At 41.2% G+C, this 26,913-nt stretch overlaps 1 long non-coding RNA gene across 1 annotated transcript in view; it reads right to left on the bottom strand.

Moving 5' to 3' along the window:
• Positions 1-10,020: 10,020 nt before the first annotated feature.
• The window catches only part of LOC143693953 (uncharacterized), a 54,092-nt gene continuing 37,199 nt past the window's right edge, over positions 10,021-26,913 (bottom strand). Inside the window, exon 8 of the long non-coding RNA XR_013182059.1 lies at positions 10,021-10,713. This is a non-coding gene — a long non-coding RNA (uncharacterized LOC143693953). The remainder of the gene's footprint in view (positions 10,714-26,913) is intronic.

Raw genomic sequence — 26,913 nt, 5'->3', positions numbered from 1 at the left:
TAAGCAATATTTTTCCATGTTTATACAACAGGCAATTCAGTTCATACTGAGCTGGAGTGGGTTCTGGCCATATGACTGCCTGGCTGACCGACACAACTAAGGTCTCCCTAGCCAAATTATCCTCTTGGAGATCATGAAAATATGATGAATAATTGGCAAGGATAGAAAAAATGAAGATAGAGCTCACACTTCTGCAGCTGGCTGATATTCCTGCTTAAGTTACTAAGGAGAATTACATCAGATGTGCAAAAGCTGGGGCAACTTTTCTGCTAACATTCTCCTTCAGTTAATGCAGTTTTCACTTTTTGCCAAATGCATTTCCTTGGTCTGTAAAGCAGGGAGAACTGCTGGAAGACTCCAGTCAGTAACTCTGAAATCGTGTAATAGTCAGTGATGGTCTTTGGGATAGGTTTGGACACATGTATTGCCAACACTATCTATTAACACAAGACATTAAGAGAAGTTTCTTATATTTGGAAAAAAAAACTTCACAGAAATAAAAATACATAAATCAGGAATGAGCTAAAACTCAGTGTCAGCATGCTCCAAAAATGAGTGTCTAATGTTAGGCCCCTAAATCCTTCTTAGCCAGCAGGATTAGTAGCTTGATCTTTGCTACTGGTAATTGCCCAGCAAGTTCTGAGAAAGTAGCTCATTTAGGCACCTAAATGTCAGGTTTAGGAACCTAATTTCAGCTTCTAAAATAAGAGCACCAGGATTTTCAGTTACTATTAGAGTTTTACTTTCAGGTCAGACACAAAATCAGAAGGGCTCTAATTTTCTACTTCCACTTTAGACACAACCCCAAATGTCACCACTGCCATAATACTCTGTAGGTGGACGAGAGGAATGATGGCAGAGCCCATGGAGGAACACTGAACACGAGAACAACTCCAGTGCCACAGCCTAGCTCCCCTTCCTCCTTCTGGCTTCTTGGGAAGTGCTCTCAGGTCTTGCTGCGTTTGCCCCAGCTGCTTCCTTCCTTTCCTCTCGTTATCTGTGCAAAAGGCACTCATGGCTTATCTGTCTGCCAGGGCTCCAGCAGGGCTACACAGGCTCTCACGTCACTTCCAGCCCAGGCAGGGGCACCATTCCCACCTTCTACAAGACAAGGCACCCCTAAGGTGCCAGGGAACTCCTACACTCCAGCAGCTGAAATGACCTGCCTTTTTCTGCTGAAGAAGTGGATTTGCCTCTGCTATGCAACTGGTAACAGGATGCTCTACAAGGAATTGGAAGAAAAAAAACCCTAAAATAAGCTATTTTGATTGGCTACTTTTAAAGAGGTTCTGTATTCCTTCTCAAGACCCTCCAGAACACAAAAAGCATAACTCCAGAGTATGCTTGAAATCAAAACCGAGGCTAAACTTAAGCAGAAGCCAAAGCCAAACCAGAAGCACAAATCAAAACCAAATGTGTTGCTCTATTCCTAGAAAGTCCTCTTTTCAAATAAAAATGTAATTACACTCTTATTTTGTCATGTCTCGCCTATACACAAAACTGTAACCATTTTACTAAGCCCTTTTAGAAACTGACTTTTATTTTAATTAGTACAGCCCTTTTATATTCTTTTGGTTATCCTCAGAACACCTTGCACTGATTTGTCTTAATTTATTCCTTACAGACCAGGGCAGCTTTTGTCTCTGACATCCTCAGAGTGTACACGTTTTTTGTCTGGAATTTTTTTAGTGAGTACATTTGAATAATTTTACATAGAGCAAAAATCTTTCTGAACTCCTTAATTGAATTTAGTGTAAGATGAATTCACAAAAGTCATCCTCAGCAGGATTGCAACGCAGACTGTAAGATTATAGTGTTGACTGGTCATATACAAGTAGGGAATTAATCCAAAGAGGCACTAAAAATAGCATGAAGAAGCTTTTTTAAAACTGTAGCCACCTTAATCAGTGCATAGAGCAAGGTGGCAAATGTTTTTTACTGACAGGACTGAGAAAACAAAAGTCAGAAAGGCAAGCCGTATGAATTTGATGAGTTTACACCTTTAAATATTCCCTGGATAAAAGGAGAAAACATTTTTGCAGGAGATCCTTTTACAGGATCTCCAACTTTGCAAAATGACTTCAGGTTTATCTTCTAGAACTGCTAACCCTCTGAAAAAGGGCAGAAAGCAGGGTGAAAACCAAAAAAGGATGGATAGAAAGCAGGGTGAAAAGCTAAATAAGGATGGATAGGACAAGATGGGATGGCTTAAAAATAAAAGAGGGTAGGTTTAGATTTTCTATTAGAAAGAAATTCTTTACTGTGACAGTGGTGAGACATTGGAACAGAGTTGCCCAAAAAAGTTGTGGATTTCCCATCCCTGGGAGGGGTTTAAGGCCAGGCTGGATGGAGATTTGAACAACCTGGTCTAGTGGAAGGTGTTGGAGCTGGATGATCTTTGAGATGACTTCTAACTCAAACCACTCTATGACTGTGACAGTGGGAGATAACATTTAATGAACAATTGCAGTGCCCTGTTGAAGCTGTACTTTCAAGAGCTCACCTAGGCACAGCTGCTTCAAGGATTTTAGTGCACACTTGTGCTCAAGTACAATGTCAAGAAACTTTGCAGACCAGTTTTCAAGGGCTTCCACTTTGGAGCATTGCCATGTGTGCAAGACTCAGATCATTAATTCAGGAATGGCTAAATCCTAGCTTTATTTTCATCATTCTTGCTGGTAAAATAAAGTGAGTAAACTGATAAGAACTGTTCAGTCGTAGGTATCTGCAGTGGTAGTATCTAACAGAAATGCAGGATGGGATTTGCTCTTTCCTAATGTGTCTGATTTGGTTCTGATTGAAGAGTAATTCAGTATTGCAGCAAAGGAAGCTATAAGAGCAAACATTATTACAATTATGAAAATATCCCACCTATGATTTGCTTAAAGCATAGCCCCACAGTAATTAACAGGGCCTTATGCATTTTCAGCTCTATCATTAGTCAAAGGCTTAACAAAATCTCTCTAAGGAAAAGAAAGCAGGAAGGGCTGTGCACAGATTCCTGGTGATTCATTGACTTCCTTCCTTCCATCCCCAGCTACTGTTTTACTGGACAAGTCTGCACACTAACCAGTGTGGTGCTGCACTAAGTAATGCCCAGTGCAAGAGAGGGCCACCAGCTCCTCACTTGCCTTCCATGGGAGAGCAGTGGCAGCACCAGCACTGTCCCAAAAACACCCCCAGGGTCTCCAGGTGACCCACTGGGCTCTCTGAGGAACAATTCTCACTTCCAGGGGAACCCTGCAGTCCCCTTCAGTGAACCCTGAAGCAGGCAAGCATGCCTGTGTCCACCAGCCTTGTCCTGCTTTTGTGGCCTGATAGACCTCTCCATCATGTGTGCCTGAGAAACAAGGGGATTGATCACCAGCTCACACTATCTCCCACAAAAGCAAGCTGTAAAATAAGAAAAATATAAATTTTAAATAAACATGAAGGTGTTTTCTTCCCTCAGCTGTCATGCAGGATTTCTCCAAGGCATCTCTTTGCTGCACTGATTCAGATAAACATGCTAAAACCCTCCCACAGAGACCTGGCTATTTCAGTGAGATCAGAGATATCTGGTAGGGTGTTACTATGTACAAGTATTAGCTCTCAAGTCCTGATTTTTTCTTCAAACTAAAAATAAAAATATAAGTAATTTAATCCAGGGGATCTCAAATCTGTGGCATGACTTAAATGAGCTTGTGGTATCTTCAGGGGTATAAAGGACATGGTGTTCCCAAGTGTCGTGGAAAGGTCCTGCAATAAACTGATTTCTCCAACTGTACCCCAATGCTTCTTAAAAAACACCCCAAAAAATAGACAAGGTTATGCTTGCCTATTTCATGACCGTGAAACACAGCAGGATCCTCATGTCCCAGCTGAATCGCTGCTGGATAGTCCAGCTGTGTGCGGGGAATTAAATTGTGTTTTGACTTGTGTTTTTAGAATTCCTTGATTTTTATAGGATAACCTCAACAAAGAAGGTTAAGAGCCTTTCAAGGTGGCTGGAATAACTTTTATCAAGCTTTTCGTACAGTAAGCTCTAACTAGCACTGTGTTTTTATTACTGGTCAGACTAATAGAATAATTACATGTATCACTGCAGTCAACCATAGAGAATAGAAATGCTAACCTTCTTTAATTTTTTTTTTTCCATTAGGAATTGACATTGGGGAAGGACTTCCACTGGACTAGGGGTTGTAAGTGGGCCTTGATTTAGGTTATGTTCTCTCTATAAAGCATTTCCCTGACCTGCCAGTGTGAAAATACAATTGACTTGAGAAGGAAATCCCTGTTGAAAAGGCCACCCTTAGTCTTCTTTTTATCTTCAAAGAACCCATGTAAGATCAGTGGGACTATTTCAACAGGAAGTTTTAACATAAAAATGCTAAAAGCAGCTCCTCAGTTTCACTGAATTGATGTTTCAACTTGTCATTCCTCATTTATCTTGACTCTTTTCTTGTTGCAACTTTTGCACAAAGCAAATAGACTAAACATAATTTATGTGTTACAAACTGAGTGGCATAATTCCCCACTTTTTAAAGTCAATTGGAGTTTTATCAGCAATCTGGAAAGAGGCAAAACCTGATCTCTCATGGCTGTAACTCCTGCCCTATTAAGAGCCATGGCAAAACAGCTACAGATTTTAATGGAAGCTAGAGCTGCCATTAGGTTCCTACATCCCCTATTTGCATTGCAAGAATGATTCAACTGCGTTATTTTCCCCTCTCTTGAACAGGATTTCATCACCTGTTCTTGTCCAGACTTTTCCCTCTATCAAAGTTCTCTATATTCAATTTCAGAGTCCTGTCACCAAGTTTGCAGTGGCATAATGCCATCCTATCTTGTAAAGGACTTGGCTCAGCTCCCAGCAAAATCAGTAAAATCATTTCCATTTCATCCTGCAAGCTGAATCAGACACAAGTTTGTAACTCTGAGTTTTCCTCCACGACCCCTCTGCTCTTTAGCCTTGAATTCCCACAGGCTCTCAGGAATTTGTTCTGCTTTTACTTCCAAGGCTTTCAAAACAAAACTGATAAAGTGATTTTTCTCTCTGCACCTCTTCAAGGTTCTTTAGACAGAGCAATCAAAGGGTGAATGAGAAAAAAATATTTGGCATAATTTTCTGCAAACAGAAGTCTCAGGAATGATGTTGTGAGTAAGATGGGAACTGCTAAGCCAGGGTACATGAGTGGTGCCTCTGGTCCTCTGTAATTCTGCAGATTTCAGATCACATAAAACTGACAAACATTATTTCCTCATATTTTCCTCCAAATCAATATCTTGGACAATGAATTACCTATACATGAGAGGGTGTTTTCATGGCTGTGAAAGTTAAAGAGCAGCTATAGCCCCAGCCAGAACAGGAGGGTAGGACACAAGGAAGAGCCATTTACCCCTGGATTTTACACAACAGCTACAGGACATTGGAGCCACTGCCAAGATTCACAACTTGGGAAAGGCTTGCTGCTCATCAAAGATCCAGCAGAGCAGCAGGGTTTAAGACAACACTACTGGAGCTGTTGAAGGGGACACACAGACCCTATTGCACTGCATAACTTCACATGTTGAAATTCCTCACTTATGGGAAGGAATGCCTTGCTCTACTCTTCTGTCAGACTTGAAGAACCAGCCTCTGAAAACTTGTTCAACAAACCAGTAGCAGCACTGTCTATCCCTATACAGGTGCAAGTTGTGAGTCATACTTTAGTTCTCACTCATGTTCAAATCCAGCTGTCTTTTCTCACTGCAAGTGGTCCAGGATTTTATAATACTTGTAGAGAGGATGTGCATCACTGTTGTAATGTTAATTTGTTTTTAATTAAACTAATTTTAAATAAAAAATACGGTAATTTTTTTCAGTTTCAAAGGCAATTTTTTAAATTTAAAATGCTGGTTAGGCTTCATTCTTTTTCATTACTTGTGTTGTTGCAACCCTTCCAATTCCAAATCAGAGGTGCCAAGCTGTCTTGAAGGAATTTTCTTAACAGAGTTGTGTTCCAAATACTAATAGTATTAGTATTGTCTAAACTAGATAATTGGCAATCCCCAAAGAACACATAGGATCTGTTGCCTATATATTACTAGCTCAGGGCTATGTAATGGCCAGCACTAATTGATTTTCTTTCTTTCCAGTCATACAAGTATAAATCACAGTTAATAATTATCTCAAGTCATTTCTAAGATAGTGTCTATAGTAAGCATGCTTCCACCATGAGTACTATCTTTGATATGCTTTCCTACTAGGAGAGGCAGAAAAACACCATTCTTCATCCTGTCATTAAGCACAGACTGGAGATTTAAACATGTTTGGCCAAAGCTCAGACTACAGTGGTACATGATGACTGCATATATCTGAGTTCCACAAAAAAAAAAAAAAAAAAAAAAAAAAAAAAAAAAAAAGCAGACACTATTAAATGTAATGATCAAAATGCAGCCTCCCTAGCTCCCACCACATTCAACTACACTTAACAAGTCACACAATGCAGCAGTAGCTACCCTCACAAACCTTTGCACCGAAAGTGTGGCATAACTGCATTGTGGATTTCCAGGAATGTTAAAAAGCTGATTAATTTGACCTTTAAAATGTATTAAATGTCTACTGAAAAGCTGACTGTAATAGCCCTGAAAGAAGAAGGGCATTAATAGCTTTGCATATATTATGTATATATATGTGTTTAGGTGCAATAAATATATAATAGAAACATTGCTATTTAAGCATGTTAAAATAGGCATAGGATGAAAAACACTTTTTACAGGAACATATGAGTACGTGCATGCAAGAGCAGCATTGGTGAGAGCAAGGTTTAAATGTACAAGAGATAAATTCTTCAAGCAAATGAAAAAACAAAGCATCAACACTTTTTGTTTAAAGACATTCTGCAACATCCCTGAACAGGATAAACAACATAGAAGCCACAATGCTCTATCTCCTCAAACAAACAAATGACGTTAGCTAGCACTTGTGAGGGACTGATAGAAACTGAAATAACGTTCCAGACCTTTTAGAGAAGTTGAGCTGTGCTGGGTGCATATCACAATGGGAAAAGCAAGCAAATCTGGCAGTAACACAGTTTCCTTCATATAGAGCTAGCTGGTAAGTAGCAGGAGTGATTATGACATTGCCCTGCACCATGCCAAATGCCCACTGCCTTCATGGGCCAGAACAGCAAGGAGAAACCATCTGAATATAAAAATCTTTTCACCAGATTTTAACACAGGACTCCTGGCAGGTATAACCAGGAACAGGTCCATCTGAATCAATAAATGCATCCCACAGCACCCACACAGGTGTAATCATTACCCTGCATATAGTTAATAAGCTTCTTTATGCTAAGCTCCTTCCATATTTAAATGGAAGTTTTTATGACAATTGTGGCAGGTGGACCAATGCCTGAATAAATCTAGAATAAATAGCCTCAGATTGGACATAGCTTCAAAATCAGTGAAGCTATTTGTTTAACTAGAGGTGTGTTACCTTGCACAGCTTTTTTCCTTTTTTTCTCATTCTTTACTCAAGCAAAGCTCGTGGGAGTTTCTCCCAGGGCAAGAACTGAGTTGAGTGCTAAGTCAGTTAAGCACTCCTTTGTTTCAGGTTCTATCAAATTAATAAACTTATATTAATAAGGCTCTCACACTGCATAGACACACTGATGTATGTAAAAATTGCGAGTCATTTTGTCATGGTTCACCTTTCATAAAAATTCAGACCAAAAAACTGTGACAGTGAGAATTTCCAGGTGGCTGGCCTCAAATTGGTGGAATTAGTTAGGATAATGTGAAAATTGCATCTCATTCAGATCAGTCACCCTGAGACTGGTGCTAAATTGCATCCCACTTCCAAATTAGGAATGAAGTTTCTGGAAGGGGTTCCTGCCACAGAGGGGTAGCATCTCCACCCACTGATTTCACAAGAAGTCTGGTCAGGGCCTAAGTCAAAATGAGGAGAAAAGTGGTCTTGTGTATTTCTGAAACTCCCTTTTGCTTTCAGACATCAGGGTACAGAGGTTCAGACGGGTGAATAGGTGGACCACAAACAATGATCTGTGCTTCCATATTTACTTAGGAATGCTGTATTTGGCAGTGCACGTTTCCAGTGGCGGAAATCTCACTTCCTGATGTAAATACAATATTTGGCAGCAGTTAACACATATTCCCCGAAGAAAACCCTGCCACAGTTTGAACCCAATGTGCAAGGGACATCAGCATTGAGACAAACTGGCTAAGCTCTTATATTTTGACAAATCTTACACCAAAATGTTCAATACAGAAGGGAGAAGGCTTAGGCAGACTTCAGACTGTTGTTCCAAGAAACACTGAACAGCAACTATTGGAATATTTTCTTTGCATACGAATGAATTGCAATAATCCCTGAATAATAGCAGGTCTCTGATTATTTTGTGGAATAAATATTTTCCTTGTGTAATACTGCCCAGTGGATTAAAAATCAAATGAAGTATAAGCCTGTGCCTACATTATCTAAAGCTCCAGGATCCCAGGAACCACTGGCTTACACACCATCACATACACCATTAAGAAATGTAAAGGTCATATTTTACTCTGCTTTCTTCATACATACAAGAGAAGAATTTTGGTCACAAAAAAACCCCATCTCCCTATTATACCCCAAAAGTATGAAGTTTCCTTGGGAAAAATAATGAATTCTAATTTGATTTTGAAGGAAGTAATCTTTTTTCTTGTCGGATCTGATAAAGCAGCAGCCCATGATTACCTAATCTGAAGGTCATGTCACATTCCAATAACTAACCTATCCACACAGGGGATGGAAGCTGTGCTGCACCACCCATCATGACAACTGTCAGCAAAACAAAAGCAACGCTGCTCCCTGCCTTCCTGGTACATCCCAAATTGTCTGGATGATAATTCCTAAGACCAAACAAACAAAAATCTGTAATGTGTGGATATACCAGTAAACTTTCAGAGAGGAGATAAACAGAGGTCAAGAGGAAAAGGAGCTTAAGTAATAACCACATATTTGCAGCCGCAGGAATTTAGCCATGCTCCATTTAGGCAAGCAAGAGGGGAGGATGGTGTTGGTCTGAGAAGCCAACACGCCAAAGTCTGAGATCTGCTAGCAAAGCCTGGTCTTCCAGAAGCTTGAGCAGCTCCTCTCTCTCCTTTTCCCCACACTTAGAATGCTCTCATTTTCCCTATTCCAACCACTCCCCACATGCTCCCAGCACATATCCCTTGTACCAGCACTACCTTCTGCCTGGGCTCCTCTCCTCAGCCCAGCTTCCAAACACACGCCCTGGCCTGGCAAAGCACAGGTCTGCAGTGACAATTTCCCTTACCAGAGGCACCACACGGGGATCTCCCTCCTCTCTCCAGATGCCAGTTTTCATTTAATTCTTCAGGAGCTCATGTCTCTGAGGGCTCTGGTCTCGCTGCCAGGTGTGGGTGACTTCACCCCAGGCCCTGCAGGGTGAACAGGGCTCTGTGGGAGCTGGCATTCCATCGGCCTTCAGCCAATCCTGGGAAACAAAACCACAAAATTACTACATCGTCGAGAACGACCCTTGTTAATAAATACCACTGATGCTGAAGCCCTCCTTAACCATGATGGAAGTTGTGAATAAGAAGTGCCCAGGCCTCGCTGCATGTCCAGCCGTCCCAGGAGCCTGAGCCTGGGGTTGTTCCCCCTGTCCCTGTGCTGCCAAGGGAGGGAAGAGGGGACGGTGACCACCCTGCGGGGGGGTGACACACCGTGGTTGCCAAACTGCAGGTGATGCTCCTGGCTCCTCACGGCAGCTCGCAGGGGAAGAGTGCTGCCACGTCCCCGGCCCTCACCAGGTGGCACCAGCATTCAGCCAGGATTCCAGCCGGGATTCAGCCAAGATTCTAGCCGGGATTCAGCCAAGATTCTAGCCGGGATTCAGCCAAGATTCTAGCCAGGATTCAGCCGGGATTCAGCCAGGATTCAGCCGGGATTCAGCCAGGATTCCAGCTGGGCTGCTTCTGCTCGCCCCAGCAGGCAGCCGGCGCTGGTCACTGAGCCCCATGATGAGGCCTTCTGAAGTGAATGGTGAATGTAACATAAAAAAAGCCCAAAACAAAATAAAACCCCGAAACATTCCTTGCTTATACCTGAAAAAAAGATCCTCTTTGTTTTTTAAACTACATGTTGCCTTCTCCCTTGCAATGTGAAGGGAGCCAAAGCCAGCAGCTCTGGTGACCAAACTCTGATTCCAGGCTTCATTTTCTGTGAATGTACTGCTCTTAGTTCCCTGCTCCTTAATTATTTTTATATTGTTAGTTTGATACAAAAGGAAGGCAAGGCTTGATTCAGTCAAGCCTCTTCAGAACAAACCCAAGCAGCATAATTGTTAATTAAATCACCTGAACTAATTAAACTATTTGGAAAAATTAAAGAAATTGAAAAGCAAGTGAGAAAGAAAACCCTTCTCCCTTAATGTTGCTCTACTGAAGTTTGCGCCTGGAATCATGGATACGTTTTCCTCCGCTGAGTTTTTGCAGGTTTAAAAACAGTGTAGTCCCTAGATCCTTTGTCTCTGCACTTGAAAATCTGGCAAGGAAATAGCAAATGAGAAATAAAACTTCTCATGGTTAATACTTACATAAGCAACAAGCATTTGCCACACAGCTGCAGCAGCAGGGGTTTTGTGCAAGAGCCCACTAAGTGACATGTCCAGGGCTGGACTTGGTAGTGTGCTAGAAAGGCAGTTTTCTTTCTATAACAGCAAAGGCTGCCTGAGAAGTAAAGAGAAGAACATAGGCAGAAAATTAATTTAAAAAAAATCTCTAGATCGTCCCTTAGGTCCTTCTGCCAGACGGCTCAGATCTGAGAAACCTGAGCCCAGCACCCTGAGCAAAGTCCTGGGGAGGAAAGGAGAGGAGCTGCTTCCCCCTCAGTGAGGATCCAAGTGGCTCCATCTCCACTGGGAGCTGCTGGTGCTCCCTGGCCCCCTTTGTTGATCAAACCTTGTATAGTTGGTATCAAAGCACAGTGGGTTACATTTAAGTGGTATCTTTACACACAAAGGCCTCCACATGTCTTTGCAGTCTTTGTATCTAAATTACACCAACTCCTGCTGAAATTCGAACAGATATATTTGATATGCAAAATAGCTGTAGTCTAATTAACAGCACTGGAGCTAGATTGCTCTGCATGCCACACTTGGATCCAAACAAGACTTTATCCTGTATATTTTATGAGTTAAACAGCAGTTGTACGGAAGGAAAACCACATCATCAGGACACAAATGAAAGGCAGAAAGGAAGATCATGATGTAATAATAATAATTTAAAAAGGTAGTCTAATAATAATAAATGTTACAATCTTCATGACTTAGTAATTAATTATAAAGCCCCATTTAGAATGAGACCACAACAGTGCTATCACAGCTATGTCTCAATAAGAATTAAAGGTTCCACTAAGGTTTTGAATATCTTTCCTTGGTTGTCAAAGAAATTCTGCAATTACATTTGACATCCCATTCCATCTACATGGAATTTATATTCCCACAATCTGCTTAACTTTGTATTCTTCTCTTAGAACATCTTCATTAAGGTTCTACTATTAGAAATTACTTTTTACATTAAATAAAGACTGTACATTTGCAGTTTCTAAGACATTCTGAATGTAGAAGAGAAAGCAATAAAGAAACTTTTTTAGTGACTGAACACAACCACTATTTCTCCTAAAAGGAACTTTTAGACTTCTGTCTTTAGACTTTGTGCTTTGAAAAACAGGGCAGGTTTCATACATGATGAAGTTCATGCTAATGGCTTGACTGAGGTAACTGCAATGAAGAATTAAGAACTAATTACTGCCTCATAAATAAATTTTTCTTAGAAAAGAACCCATATCTTCACGTTATGACCTGCCCCTGAAGGCAAGGGTAACTCAGGTTCTCCTTAATAGATCCATTGGGGTGAATTAGACTGAAACAACACTGAATGATCAGTGTTCATAAATATATATATGTGTAGGGTTTATTTTTGAACAATTTGGTTGCAATGGAAAGGAGATATGTAGCCTTTTTTGTTATTACCTGTAGGAATACAGCAATATAAAAGCATAGAAACAACAAGAAAATGTGTAAAAAAAGGAAAGAAGGAGAAATGAAAGATAAGAGTAGAAAGATGTCACCACACGTGGATCCTGTGATGAGCTGTTGGTTAAGGTGATGGCTGCAGTCCTCATTCATCAGGGGTGGGGATGAAAGGTTCCAGAAAGGAGTCTGTGGGCACCTTGGGGGTCTTTGATGGTTTACAACCCCTTCTAAGACATGACAGCTCCTCTCAGGTCAGCGTACATGAGCCAATTACTCACCTCCACAAATGGCTGATTGTTTTGAGTCATTAACCATTATTAACACTTCAGTCTCTCACACAGAGTGAAGCAGGAACACAAGAAAAGATTTTCCTTTCAAAGCAATTAACTCATCATGTCTGTTAGGGAAAACAAAGCTACCTTGATATTTTTTTCCTCAAAAGAATCTTTGTGGGACATTGCAATGGTTTTTTAAGAGTTCAATATCATTTGTATGAAGATTATCATACCATGTGTATATGCTCATACTTGAATCAGAAAATAATCTGGTATTTCACAGTTTACAGATAACTATAAACTACTGTTTATGTTTCCAGAGTTTTCCTCTTATACTTTACATTACAAAAAATTTCTGGAATCTTTTCTTATGTCTATATACCTGGACAGACCCCAGAAAACTTAATACCAGCTTTCTGAGAGCAGAGTGCAAAACTGAAGCCAACTCCAGCCATTTCTGTACAGAGTCCCATAATACATATATATGGCTTCAGTGAACAGAGGTATCTGAAATATATTTGAATTAATAACACTCTTCACAGGTGAGCAGAGGAGAGAGGGAAATAGAAGAGAAGGACACAAGACTGCAGCCCAAGGCACACTTAATAAACTAAGATGTCAGAAGAACAGTGTTAGGAATGTAGGAGAAACTAAAGCAGTTAAAGTCACTCTGGTGAGCTTTGAGACACTCAGTGCATCAGCCCACAGCTATCACAGGCCATCTGCTCCTCACAAAGTCAGGAGCCACTCAAGGCAGATGAATATTATGTTCAAGTACTGAAAAATATCTAATTTGGATGGATAGGAAAAGAGTTGTGGCTGCTCCTTGTAAGGGTAGGACCACAGAAGAAATAGAATTTTGCATACAGCTAAGATTTTCTTCTATTTGCAGCTTCTGTGAAAAGGCTTTTTCCATTTTAATTTGCCAGTGCATGAACTAAATAAATATGTGGGTAATGGCAGTCCGTGTAATACTGGGGACATGCCAGAAAATGCTTTTTTTTCAAAAAACACTCAGTGGAACAAAAAATACATTTAACATCTTACCTGTGGCCTCACAGTTGAGGCCGCAGAGTTCAGTCACATTTGACCAACTTACTGAATGCTGATTCAAGCCTGCTGAAGACAATTTGTTGAAGTTCAGAAAATACCTGAAAAATGACAGTGATGCAGAGTCAATGCCATAAAAAAGCATTTTTCAGATGAATTCTTTGGTAAAAAATTTTCCATTGTCAGCGCACCCTGGTCACCAATATTTTCCCAAAACTTTGTGGCCATCACACTTGATGGTCTAAACTCTGTTTAAACTAACAGGGACTCGACTGCTTTGAAAGTCCGTGTTCAACTTTTGGCTTTGACACCCAAAAGTCACAAAGAGTGTTGCCTTTCACAGCACTTGGAGCTCTCTGAAGCTGAGCAATGGTATGAGTATGGCTTTCAGGAGCATCTGCAAATTGCTGTTCTACAACAGACAGTAGAAAATGGGAGCTTAACAACATCCTACCTATTGAACTTTTGGAAAAGAAGTCACCAGTGCCTCGAAGATTGCAGAAACCAGTGTGTCTAGCAGAGAGAGTGGGTACTGTGCTCAGCCTAAAGCTGCAAAGGGCTGAAGAAAACTTTATTCTGATTTTTAACCATCCCCATGAATGACCCTTGGATATGAACTACACTGGGCCGGATAAAGAAAATAAGCACTTGGCATAAATGTTAAAGAAGAAGGAAAAGCTCTCTCTTCTCTGTTTTTCCTTTCCTGTTCTGTTAATTTCTTGATGTTGTTACTTTACTGTGTCCTGGTAGCCATTGCCCCTGTGCCATGGTCCTATTCTCATATGCAACTTGTTGGCTCTCTTCAGAGCTCCTGATTTTCACAATCTGCCTTCAGATTTTACCCAGCAAATCTCCCTTCCTCAAAAAATCTCCTTTGTCATCTTTGCCATCTTTTCTCCATCTCTCCCCATCAAACAGGTTGTTTCCCAAACCTCCCACTCCAGGTTGCCTGGTGTATTGTAAAGGTGCTGTGCTTTGTTTGCAGTCTGTCATCCCACTGCAGTCAGCCTCAGCCCAGAGGAGGCATTGCTACCTAGCAGAGAGCAGTCACATTTCAGCTCTGGTGGAGGTTGCCCAAGCTCCCAGTTCTGCTCTGTTTTCCACTCTCTAGCTGTACCTCTGCACATTGCCAAGAGGTGCTTCCTACACTGCGCTCCAGGCTCAGTGGACAGGTTTGTGGGGAGAGGATCTACACCCTGCAGAGCTGTAACTTGGGGGAAATCAACAGGACACATCTATAAGAGCAAATCCTTAAGCAACACAGTCTTGAGAAACAAGTCTCTGCTGAATGCAAGTGTGCTCTGCTTGTGCTTTAAGGGCTTATTGTAACTATTTTTTTTACTTTGGCTAAATGTGCTTGGTTTGCCATATGTTCAGCAAACAGCCTTTTCACCTAACGGCTACCACCATGCCAAATCTCAAAGCAAAGAAATTGCAGTGATCTTTTAATATAGAATAAAATATTGCCCCCCGCCCCCTCACTTGGCTTTGATCTGGAAAAAAATTACATCACTTTTTTTTTAAACTTATATTTCACAGGTGCAGGCCTGCGCCATCCCAGCATGGTCAGTCTCATTCTAAATGGTTAATGCTTGGCTGAAATGCAAGCATCTAAAAACAGGATATTACACCAGAAAACCGGATAAGTGCAGTAACAGTAGGAGCTGCAAGGCCCTTCCCAGCCATCCCCTCTCTCCATCAAAACAAATAGAGATAACATCTCAGTGCATTCCTGTCTAGTTAAAACCCTGTGCAAGCGAATCGACAAATTTAATGCACATCTCTGACTTGTGGCAACTTTTTGGTTGTGATTACCAGTGCTACAAAAGTTGATGTTCAGAGCTGTGGTGGAAAGAGTGCTTCTCTAAGGCTTTTTCTCATCAATACCACAGAAACAGCATTTCCCTCCCTCCTCCCAAAACAGGGAATGGCTGTGATGGTACCAAGTGACTCCAGGCAGGATGTGTCACCTCCTTTCCCACTTGCATTTTTCTGGCCAACTGGTGGGTTCACCTTCACAGTGCCCTGCAAGGCAGAAGGAAAACAGGCATCCCAAGAGGGGACCAGCCAAGGAGTGAGATGATAAGAAGTGACAATTTCTGTCTTCATTCCCTTCCACACCATTCATTTGTGAACAGAGGAGGAGGGGACCACACCTGCCACTGGTCTGTGCAGATGGCCCTGCCTGTGTGAGCAGATTCACACCCAAGATGAAACCAGCCCGATATTTGCACCCAATAGTTGTGGAGTCAGGGACACAGTAGCTTTAACTCAAAAAAGCTTAGATTCTCTGTTCCCTCTGTGCAATGATGCATATAGGAAAATGAAGGGGAATGTGTTTCTCCCTGACTCCTTTCCTACCCTGAAAAAGGCAATCTACTTTTCAGCCTTGGCCTCATCTTTCCAGACAGCAAGTTGTTTACTTGCATGTGTTCAGAGCCAGAGACTCCTGTGGTGGCATAGGAACTGCTGGGTTGGGAAAATAGAAATGCCACACCAGAACAAAACTTTTTCCCCAGCAAAATTTATATTTTATATCGCTCAAGTCATGTTGGTTTTTGCTGTTCAAATCTATTTGTGTGTTCATTATGTCACCAGAAGAAAGGGAGAAAATTTGTCATTCTCTAGAAATTTAAACTTTCCATGAGAATTCCTGAAGTTCCTCTGTTTATTAGAATTCCATTTAACTTTGTGTTTTGCTTTGTTTTAATGCAGATGTGCCTTGAGCTATAAAGCAAGAGGCTGATCTGCTTTTCCATTGCATTTAGCTGCTTCTTTGCCAAATCTCAATATGTCCCAAGCCACGCACACTTTTCCCCTGCTTTAAAAGAAGGAATCCACATTTCCCAGAAGAGTCATGAAAAGAGGGGAACCAGTCTGATAAACCCCTTTTCTTCCTGAAAGGGAGAAGTAGCAGAGAAGGGAAGAAGGAAAATCACTGGTGTAGGATGTGTTCATCCTATTAGCCTAGCAACAAAACACACTGAAAGGCAGCAGCGCTTTCGGCATTAAACACACTGAAAGTCTTTATGTCAACAAAACAAAATAAAACTGCATTTGTGATGGGGAAATTTCACCTTCACTTGATGTATGCAATTTTGCCAGTGCCACCACTGAGGAAATAAATCCGGCAATATCCATTTTATGTGAGTCTCTATTTACCATAACAAAATAGATTTGTTCTGGAAAATTTTTTGTCAATATATCCTTTGTTAGGCATTACCTTCATCTCCTAGCAACAGTGTGGGGAAATCCATCAGAGACATGGAATTTAACAGCAAAATAGGATGGCTCACTGTAGCTTGTACATGTTTGGAAACCTGCACTGGCATGCAGATACTCTCACGCACTTACACTGTTTATGTCCATTGACGGACTGATAAATCCAACTACAGCATGGAAACTGGGAAAAAAAAGAAAAGAAAACAAAACAAAAACTCTACTCTTTCTCTCATTAAAAACAAATTTACCAAGGCACATGAAATACTGAAATAACTGCTCTGCCTCTTGCTCTTGGGAAAATTCTTTCACACCCATACACATTGCCCACACTTTGTGGGACATTGGATCCACATAAACACACACACCACATTAAAATTCTTGTGATGACACTTAAAAAGTTTAAATGTCATCAAAACAGAGTTTTTCCAGCCTCAGAGATTTGTGGGGTAATTTTCCTAAAGGTACAATAGGAACAATAAACCTCTTGCAAGCATCACAGTCACTGAGCAAACAGGTACAGAAGATGGCAATGCTCCTCAGGTGCCTGTGCATTTCAGGGCATGTACCAAACTCTGCTCTTCTTTTTCTTCCAGAGAGAACCTGTGCTCCATTTCAAGGAAGTTAAGGGTGAGCTAAAATGCTTTAAAAAGTCTCTAAGGCATCTCTTGCAGCTGAGCTCTGCAATACCCCTTTGATCTACATGTCATCCTGCTGGCTGTTTTTCAAGGTTGGATTTGTCCCTCAGGCTGGTCCCAGGAGGTGGCTCCTTGCCTGCAGTGGAACTGACATTATTGCAGCTCAGCCTCTGCAAGCACAGAAAAGAAAGGGATGGTACTGCAGCCTTGTGGCTTGTCTGTAGCATAGGAAAATGGGAATTCCCTGTCTGTCCCAGCCTGGCCACATCTGGAGCCTTGCAGCTGACAAAGCTCAGCCATGTCTCAGGACACTCCTTGAGGGTGTGAACATCTTGGCTTCATTGGCTGCTGTGCTTCCAGAAACACACAAACTGCAAGAGCAGGTCTAGGGTGTGGAAATACTTTACAGAAGGGACATTGCCAGAGACTGGGGGGGGAATGACTGAGAGGATTTCCTTTGCTCCCCAGTTCCCTGAGCACATTACCACATATAGAAGCCTCCACAAAAGTAAGAATGACTCATCCTAGTGATCCCCATAAGACAGCACTGTCTGAACCAGGCTGTCACCTATAACAAGATCTTATGGACACCATTCAAAGGCCAGTAAAGATTCCTGAAGTCTTTGTGGGTTTATACCCATACTCCATGAGAAACCTGATTTTATAAGTAAATTACACAGTTTAATCTCCTACACTATCACAAAGGCAATTTGTTATCTGCCAATCAGATAAGTGGATTATTTCTGTGTCCTTTACTATATCTTCATTAAGGGGACACTACAGTAGGAGATTGCCTTTATATGTGTGTAGTGTCCTGCAGATGGGAAATCTTCCAACATATATTGTAGAGGGTTTCTTTAATAAAAGAAGATGTAGCCCAGAGGCACAGTCAAGCATTCTAAGGACTGAGGAAATGTGCTGTTCTCAGAGATCTGTTTTAGTTCAGCTGGGGAGAGAGGAGGCAGCTGAGGGGACACCTCCATGTGACTGAGCCAGCCTGAGACAGCTGTTCCTAGGAGGACATTAACAGATCAAAAGGACTTTATTAACTACACCTTATAGATGTGCAAGGGCTTTAGAGGAGGGTTAATTGGCAACAAGGCAACTAAATAGCTCCCAATACAAAACCAGTTATTCAGGTATCTGCTGAACTCTGAAAAGGCAGCTGGGGAGACAGGTGGGGGAGAAAAACAGTTTTGGCAAAAGTCTGTGTTTTCAAGGGAAAAATACCGTCCAATGATTGGGTATTGCTGCTGTATATATATGGGGGAAATCTGAGCAGTGACCCAAACCCCCTTCTGCCTATCTTTGGAATGAAAAGACTTTTGCTGCAAGACCTCTTCACACTGCCTGATCCTCAAACAGTGGCAGAAGATGCAAGAACCATCCCAAGTAAAACTTCTCCTTTAAAAAGACATTTATATTGTTGTTTCTGATTGGGCATAATGATTTCAGTCAATTTGAATTTTTACCCATCTAAGCTGTGTTTGTTCTCAAACTTTTTGCTACTGACTTGCACACATGTTCAGTACACAGAGCAAACACTTTGGTGTGAAACAACATCATACACAATGAGTCATCTGTGCTCTGGTCCACAGCCATCCCACAGAAAGCTGGGGCTGTCAGTAACTCTGTCAATTGCAAACATAGCTACAAACACTCAAAACCAGACAGTTATCTTGTATAACACCTTATGGAGACTCTGTCTAAAGTAAATAGGAGCCATGTCAATGTATTTTTGGAAGAGCTAGAATAGAAAGATAGATTATTTGGTAAGGGAGAAGACAAGTCCTTTTGGACAAGTCCTGTCTACACTGATGCATCTGAGCAAGATGATTTTAAAAATAATTATAAATTAACCTTTGACTTACAGAAGAACCTGTCCTGGTTTCTATGGTGATGTGCAGCTATCAGCAAGCGTTAGCTTCAAGTGTACAGAAAAAAATACATTTATTCATCCTGGGGAATAGCACTAAATAAATTAACAGTGTTAACTCCAAGTACCCTGATGACACAGGCAGGTGAAAAGGGGAAGAAAGGGGAGAAGAGTGGCACAGGAAGGCAGGGAACAGCAGAGAAGATGGCAGAAAAGAAGGGAAAGGGAGTTGGGGGTATGGCCTGTAGTTATGGTTTTATAACATGGGGCAGAGCAGCCTAGAGGAGAAGGTGAAGGAGGACAGAGAAAGGCATAAGAGGGACAAGAGCAGTGTGTAGAGATGGACAGGCAGTGACCAAGGGGCCAGAGGGTGTGTAAATGGGAGAAAGAAGGGCAATAAAATCAAAGAATGTCAAAAAAGGTCAGAATGGGGCAGAGCTGGGGTGAGTGCTGCAGAGGAGAGCAGCAAAGAGAGGTGAAAAAGGGAGAGAAGAATGGCAGAAAAGCAGAAAGAGTGGAGATGAGCAGAGGTTAAAGAAGGGTGGAGAAACAACAGAAGTGAAGAGAAGGTCAGATAAGTTCAAAGAATGTCAGAGAAGGTCAGAGACAATTGGGCAGATGGAACAGAACAGCAGAGAAGAGGGGTGGAGATGAAGGAGGAAGAAGGACAAAGGATCAGGAAAAAAAGAGAAGGTCAGAGAAGGCTGAAGAAAGGGAGAGACAGGAGGGAGGCGGAGAAAGGAAGGAGAAGTAAAAGAAGAAGGGCAGAGGAGAATGAAGGTCAAAGAAAATGGGCAGAGACAGATGGGCAGAGTGGGGTGGAATGGGGACTGAGAAAGACAGAGAAGGGCAAAGGAGAAAGGTGAAGGATGACTCAAAGTGAAGAGCTCTCAAAGATTGTAAATTCACCATACCAATATTGGCACTAAGGGTGTACCAAGGAAATGCATCCTCTGATTTATCAGAGTTGCTTAAGGATCCACGACAAACAGAGTGAACCTCATTTCCCCCAATAATACACACACACCCCCCTATATCTAAATCTATATCAATATGAATTTTTCCATCTGAATGAGAAACGTGGGAGTTTTGCTCTCCACTTTCCCAACCCCATTCCTTTTGATCTGGGAACAGAGAATTCCAATTATACTCGGCCCTGTCACTGCAAACAATTTCCAAACCATCTGCTATCTAATAAAACAACTCGTCTAGACAAACCCCAAGCCAGGCAACAAATCTGATATTGTACTTGAAGTCATCTAAGTATTAACAACCTGCCATTGCTAACCTGTCAAACTTCTTCACTGGAAAAAGGACTCACATTTACAATCTCAGGCAGAAGGACTGGAAACGGGAAAGATTTTTTCCATCGTTAGATACAGGAGAGCTGCTTAGAAGATGGGACAGGATCCAGCCAGCCCAACCTGAGCACTGTTTACACCCACTCAGTCCATGCCTGCGAAAGCAGGGAGCAGTGGAGAGAGATGGGTGCTTTTGAAGGGGCCCATCTGCTCACACTGGAACTCCTGAAGCAGGTTTGGTGATAGTTACATAGCTGGGGCCCATCAGTCTTGCCTGCTCCAATAAGATGGAGAGCCCAGCGTATTCGGGATTTGCTACAAAACTGCTTTTAATTCGCTACGCCTGAGAGAGTGGAAACAGATCCCAGGTTCACTAAACTCAGACTCGCTCTGAGAATTAGATTAAAAATGTTGTCTGTCTCCAATGACACCAAAATCGGCTTTGTGTTGCGTGAGCTGAGAGGTTATCTTTCCTGTTCCTCTAAGTTGATTTGAAAAGAAAGTTTTTGTCTTGATGACAGAGCTCTTAAATACTCAGAAGCACGGACCAAACTTGCTCCAGCTTCTGAGCATTTCACTGTGCAATTTAGAGCCAAAGTCAGAGGGCAGCAGTCTTTCCAGGGTAGGGCCACAGGGGCAAGAGGGTAGGGCCACAGGGGCAAGAGACAAGTTGAGTTCCAGCTGCTTCAGAGAAGAGGTTTTGAAGCTCCTTTTTTCCCTGAAACCAGGGAAATCAAGTTATGGAATCATGTAAGCTGTTAAAAAACTTTGCTGAATCTTGTTTTATTCTGTTCAGAAAGAGTCAGTCAGGAAATAAAAAAGGCAAGAAATAATAAGCATGGTGCTATAACACTTAGACACTTACTTGTTTGGAAGCTCTTATTCTCTAGTCTTTATATCAGTTTGGTCCAGTAGAGCTACATTCAGAAAGAAAATACCTCTGGTAGGGTTTGACCCAACACCTTCTTTAAGGTTTCCATCACTCGATCTGAGCAGCAGGAGAAATTAAATTAATAGGAATTAGGCATCTATTTTCAGTAGAGCTTTTGCCTAGGCTACAGTGCTGCCCTCCCTCAGGATGCCATCTTACCTCTGATCAATGGAACAGTGTTTATCTATCCAAGGTTTTGCTCAATCATGCAAGTCCAAAACTCCCTCTCACATGATGGCTGTGAAGGCAACAAGGGAGGTTTTGTGAGAGGGAGAGAAGATAGTCAAACCTCTTTTGGGTACATTTGGGCTGAGCAGTGGCCAAGTCCCACGGTATGCTCAGAAAGTGCCTGGCAGTTTCATTGAGTGACCTATCCCAAAAATGTCCTGGTACCAGGTGGGTGAGTTTTCTTCCCACAAGAGAGCAAGGAGAAGATACTGAGTAGGGACTGGTACCCTCTAATATGGGAGCAGCGTGTGCTTGAGGCATGCTCAGAAACACACTTAGGTCCTCCCATGAAACACAGTCAAACACTGACAAAGAATGATTATTCAAGGTGCAGACCATCAACTCCAATACTCTGAGAAACCTGTGATCTTCATTCTAAGTACTGAGCTGAGTTTGAGCTGCAGCTCTTCTCACTGAAATTGAGCCTGGTTTTGAGAAAAATCATGGGGAACTGGTAGACACAAATTGGGAACAGAGAAGCATATTTGGACAAGTGTAAGTGTAGTGAAGTGAGGAGTTGTTATCACCCTGAGTTATCACTCTAATGGGATGATAAGAGAAAGTTTATGATCCTCAGGGGTTAAAGAGGGAATCAGACAGTTGTACCCACCAGCATTATCTCCTCTGCAGTAGGCATGGCTGTGTTATAATGATGATGGATTGAGTCATTAGACATTTTGAGATTCTTTCATGATATAACATTGCTGCTCATTAAACCAAGCCTAGGTGAAGGAAAGGCACTGGGAAATGGAAAAAAAAAAAAAAGAGCTAGTGATTAAGTCTTGCTGGGTTTGGTAACTGGAATTGGAATGAAACAATCGACTGCTTGGAAATGGATTCTGCAGCAACTGGGTGACAAATTGCAGGACATCCATGTCACCTTTAGCAGCATGAGCAACACTTAAAAACCTATTTAAATTCTAAGAATTATACCTATATTGATTAGGAATTACAGTCAATTTAGCAGTTTCCTTGTAGTAAAGTGGAAGTAAGCTGTTAATCTAAACTGTGGTAAGTGTTATAAACACATCCAATTTTGATCGAACTGTTACTGATGTAAACATATCATTATAATGAAATTTAAGTAGTAGCAAGAACTGTGGTACAAAGTTCTGGCCAGATCTCAGTGATACCAAGATAATTGATAGAAGAGCAAAAAGTATTGATCTTGCATGACTAATAGGCTGCTTAACACAGGGAGAAGGACTTACAGCTAAGAACTGAAGATTAAAAAAAACTGAATAGCAAACCTGAAGTGCTGCTTCAGTGCATGCTTGAAATATCACAAGATGTTGGAAAAACTCATTTACAAATTAATATTCCCTTCATATTTATGAAGTATGAGAATCTAGAGTACTATATCTGGCTTTGGTACATAGAACATTGTAATGATATAAATTAGACATAACTATACTGTGAGGGTTCATTTATATCTGAATATAAAGTAAGAATGCAATTCTGTTTAGAGAAAGCAAAAAATATGTTTTTTCTTTCGTTTTTCACTTAACACTATAAATCATGTGTTTATGTCCTTCTATTTTTCCATTTGTAAGTTGGAGCTAATATTACCATGACATTTAAAAGGACTGTTCTGAGAAAAGAGTCATAAAAATAACAGAGAATTCAGCTATTGGAGCGCTGATTACCATCTTAATTATGTATTTTTTCTCATTACATCTTATAGGATGGAAACACTTGGTGTTTATTTTCCATCTGTGAAAGCTATGCCCAGTTCAAATTCAGATTTCTGCCCTGAGGATAAGTCTGGGAGAAATGCTTCCAGCCTCTATATCCAGCAAGTGAGAGGTGAGGGGACCCTTACCCACTTGTAAATACTGATTAATGCTCTCCCAGGTTTCACAGTGCCGGGCATGACCCAGCTGCAAGTCACTCAGCCACATCAAGACAATAACTGTGCTCAGAGGAAGCCATCAAAGGCTTCCAGAAGAAACCCGCTTTGAGATGAAAGAGAACATTATTACGGTAATCAACTCTGCTAAGAGAAAAGGAAAGCTGTTTCTCTTTGGGAAGATTTCCAGTGTTGAAGAAAAGTGGGGGGAGAAGGCGAGAAGGGAAGATGATAAGGTCTCACACGTTCGATTGATTGTTCACATCTAACAAAAATAGCCCTGGCCTGTTCCCATTGTCCTGCAGCTGCTGGCTTCATCACACTCATTGTGTATTTCCTCATGGCTGAGCAGTGCAGTTGCCCAGTTTCCTCTCCTTCATTTCCTAACAAGATCTGTGATGAACTGTAGGAAAAGCCATCAGCCCTACAAAACAATGCCTTTCAAGTTTCCCTGGGTCCATCCCAGAAACCCAGGCTACTGTCTTAGAGCAAAGCAAAGCAGTTTCAGACAAGTCCCAGTGCAGGTACCCAGATCCTATCCTGAATCAGATCCTATCACCTGCATATTTTTATTTTTTATTTCTTTCCTGGGGCATATCTGAAGTTATGTGGACTTTAAGCTTGCTCCTAAAGTGACGGGAGAAGCTTCCTGCACTCAAGGCCAAAACATCTTGAGAAAAGAATGTGCACAAAGAGATGAACATTGTGTTTAAAAAGTCTCTTTTCCCTCTATGTATTTAACAGCCAGTGTTAATTCTCCAAGGAGACATTCCTGTACATGAAAATTTCAGATATAGAGCAAGATGTAAGAGGTGTTCTTTCTCATTCCTTCAGTGGTCTTGGAGCCATTTAAATTGAAACAAATTCACCTGGCATGGCCAGATTGATCACAAACCTGCTCATCCCTTGTGGGAATAAGCTACAGAAATCAAATTATCATTCCCAAGAAGGGTATTTTTGCATACAGAAATTAAACCTCAAAGCATCATAACTGAATATCCTAAGATTGAAAGGTTGGAATCATTCCTACAAATATTTTAGAGTCTATTAAACCCTCTTTAGCTGAATTTCTCTCTGCCTTTCATTTTATTGCCAGGAAATTGAGGAATACTTTTCTATAAATAGTTTACAGAGACCAGTATTTTGCATCTATACCCCCCTTCCAACATGGATACCAAAAGAAAGCTCCTTTTCATGCCATGTGATGCTTCTTTTTCTTTAAGAACTGTTTTCTTCATAGAGGAGCTACACTTCAGCAGAAATAACATCAGATGTTTCAGATTAAACCAGCTGAGAGGAAGATTTCCTCTTTCACAGAACCATGGAATGGTTTGGCTTGGAGGAGTTTTTAAAGAGCATTCAGTTTCCACCCCCTGCCATGGGCAGGGACACCTTCCTCTAGAACAGGATGCTCAAAGCCTCATCCAACCTGGCTGTGAACGCTTCCAGGGATGGGGCACCTGCAGCTGCTCTGGGCCACCTGTGCCATTGCCTCATCACCCTTGAAGTAAAGAATTTCTTCCTAATGTGTAATCTAAACATCTCTCTCAGTTTGAATCCATTCCCCCTTGTCCTAACACTAAATGCCCTTGTCAGAAGTTCTCCTCAAGCTTTCCAGTAGGCCCCCCCAAAAGGACAGCATAAGGTCACCCCAGACTCTTATTTTTTTCAGGCTTTCAGTCAGTGCTTTGTTGTTATTCTTTACTATTTGTCAATACCTTAAATGTTCTGGATTAAATCAATGTGAACAAAATCCTGCGGGTGAAACAGATTTAACTTCTGGTGAGAAGCACTGGATAAAGGCCCAGACAGCTACAGACCAATCTCAAGGCTATTGTGAAGATCCCTGCCCAGATATTTCATCAAGAAATGGCCCTTCAAGTGCAAATTTCTGACACCCAGGTGCAGGTGAGCCTTGCACACAGCTGAAGGAAAGAAGCTATTTGGGAATAATTGTCAAAAGGGAAGAACACCTGTGAAATACTCTCAGTAAAAAAAAATATTTTTCCATTCCTGCTCCTCCCTTGGGAATCTGTACACTTCCTGGATGAGGGATGTGTTAGCCCTGGAAATCCAGCCAAACAGATAAGCTGCACTTCAGTTCACCTTATTCGCTGCCAGATCTTCAATCTCAAAAACACTCAGAGCTTAACAATTCTTAATCCAAATGTCAGCCTTCTCCTCTTTCCTCTGCTCAAATATTTTGCATAGCTTGGAGCAAGGAAAGTCTTTGTAGGCAATTTCAGAGCTGCTCACAGTCCTTGTTGCAGACATTTCCTCCTCACACTCAACCCTTGAAACATTTATTTGGACTCTTAAACAGGGACTTAATGACACATCAAGCCTTTAAGAAAAACTGAGGGGGTGAATAAATGCTTTTCTGTATTTTAAATTTAAAAAGAAGGGATAATATAATGACCAGTCTGTGAATTATCCATGACAGCAGGCAACACCTCACACAAAGCTCATTCAAGTACCTGAAACCCACAGACTAATCAGGGTCTTAAAAACACTCATAGGCTCTATTCAGAGCCTCTTTTTACTGTAGTTTGACCTAAATTCTCTAATAGTCACAAAAAAAAAAAAAAATTTGACTGGAGAGAACATAAAATAAGCTCATTTCAAATGCTGCTACTAATGCTCTGGCATGGATTTTAGCAGCTTTTCTAATACTTTAGTTCAACATAACAGCAATGGAATCATTCTATCTCCATTAAGTCCCTTGAATTTGTATTCCAAAGGAAAGAAGAAATTATGGAGAAGAAGAAAAAGCATTAATTAGATAACAGGGGGAAAAAAACCCAACAAAGCAGTTACTGTATCTACTTCATCAGCTTTATGGTTGTTTCAAACATGCCATACTTCGTTAAGTTGAACTAAGACCACTAGAGATCAATTAATATTGATTAAATGTGAGAAAAAAAGAGATATGACATTAAATAAATGTCAGGTTCATTCCTACAGCATAAAAAGTGAACTGGTTAGGCAAGGCATTTTCTTCTGAGTTTGTCTAAGTCTAGTTGAAGAAGGAAGAAAATTTGTTCAATAAACAATCCCTACTGATCTTGGGAGATGTAGATATAAGAGCAAAGAACAGGTGTGCAAATGGATACAGACTGTGGCTATGTCATGATGTGCACAGAGAAATACCATCCAGGGAAGTAATCCAGTATCATCTCCTCCTAATCACTTCTTTCTTGGATATTTCTTGGACTAAATTATGCATTTGTTGTCCCTAAAACCTCTAAATCCTTACAGATATTTTTCATTACTATGGTAACTGTTTAGAGAGGAGCTGGTGATACAATCAGAGGCAACCATCACTACACAAACTAAATCATTGTTTCATTAGTTTTATTGGCTCCTTCATACTCACAGCACTAAAATTGGAAAACAGAGTCTGCTTGCTCCCTGGCCTGAGGAAATTTGCACTTCAAGTTGGATAGGCTGTCTAATGAGAGAAACTGGGCTTAATATCCCCCCAGAACCACTCATATCAACTGCCTAAAAATATTGAATCCTCTAA

The sequence above is a fragment of the Agelaius phoeniceus genome, chromosome 4 (genome assembly GCF_051311805.1).
Source record: "Agelaius phoeniceus isolate bAgePho1 chromosome 4, bAgePho1.hap1, whole genome shotgun sequence".
NCBI classification, from domain to species: Eukaryota; Metazoa; Chordata; class Aves; order Passeriformes; family Icteridae; genus Agelaius; species Agelaius phoeniceus.
Note: the sequence above shows the minus strand (reverse complement) of the source record. Positions and strands in the feature narration are given on the sequence as shown.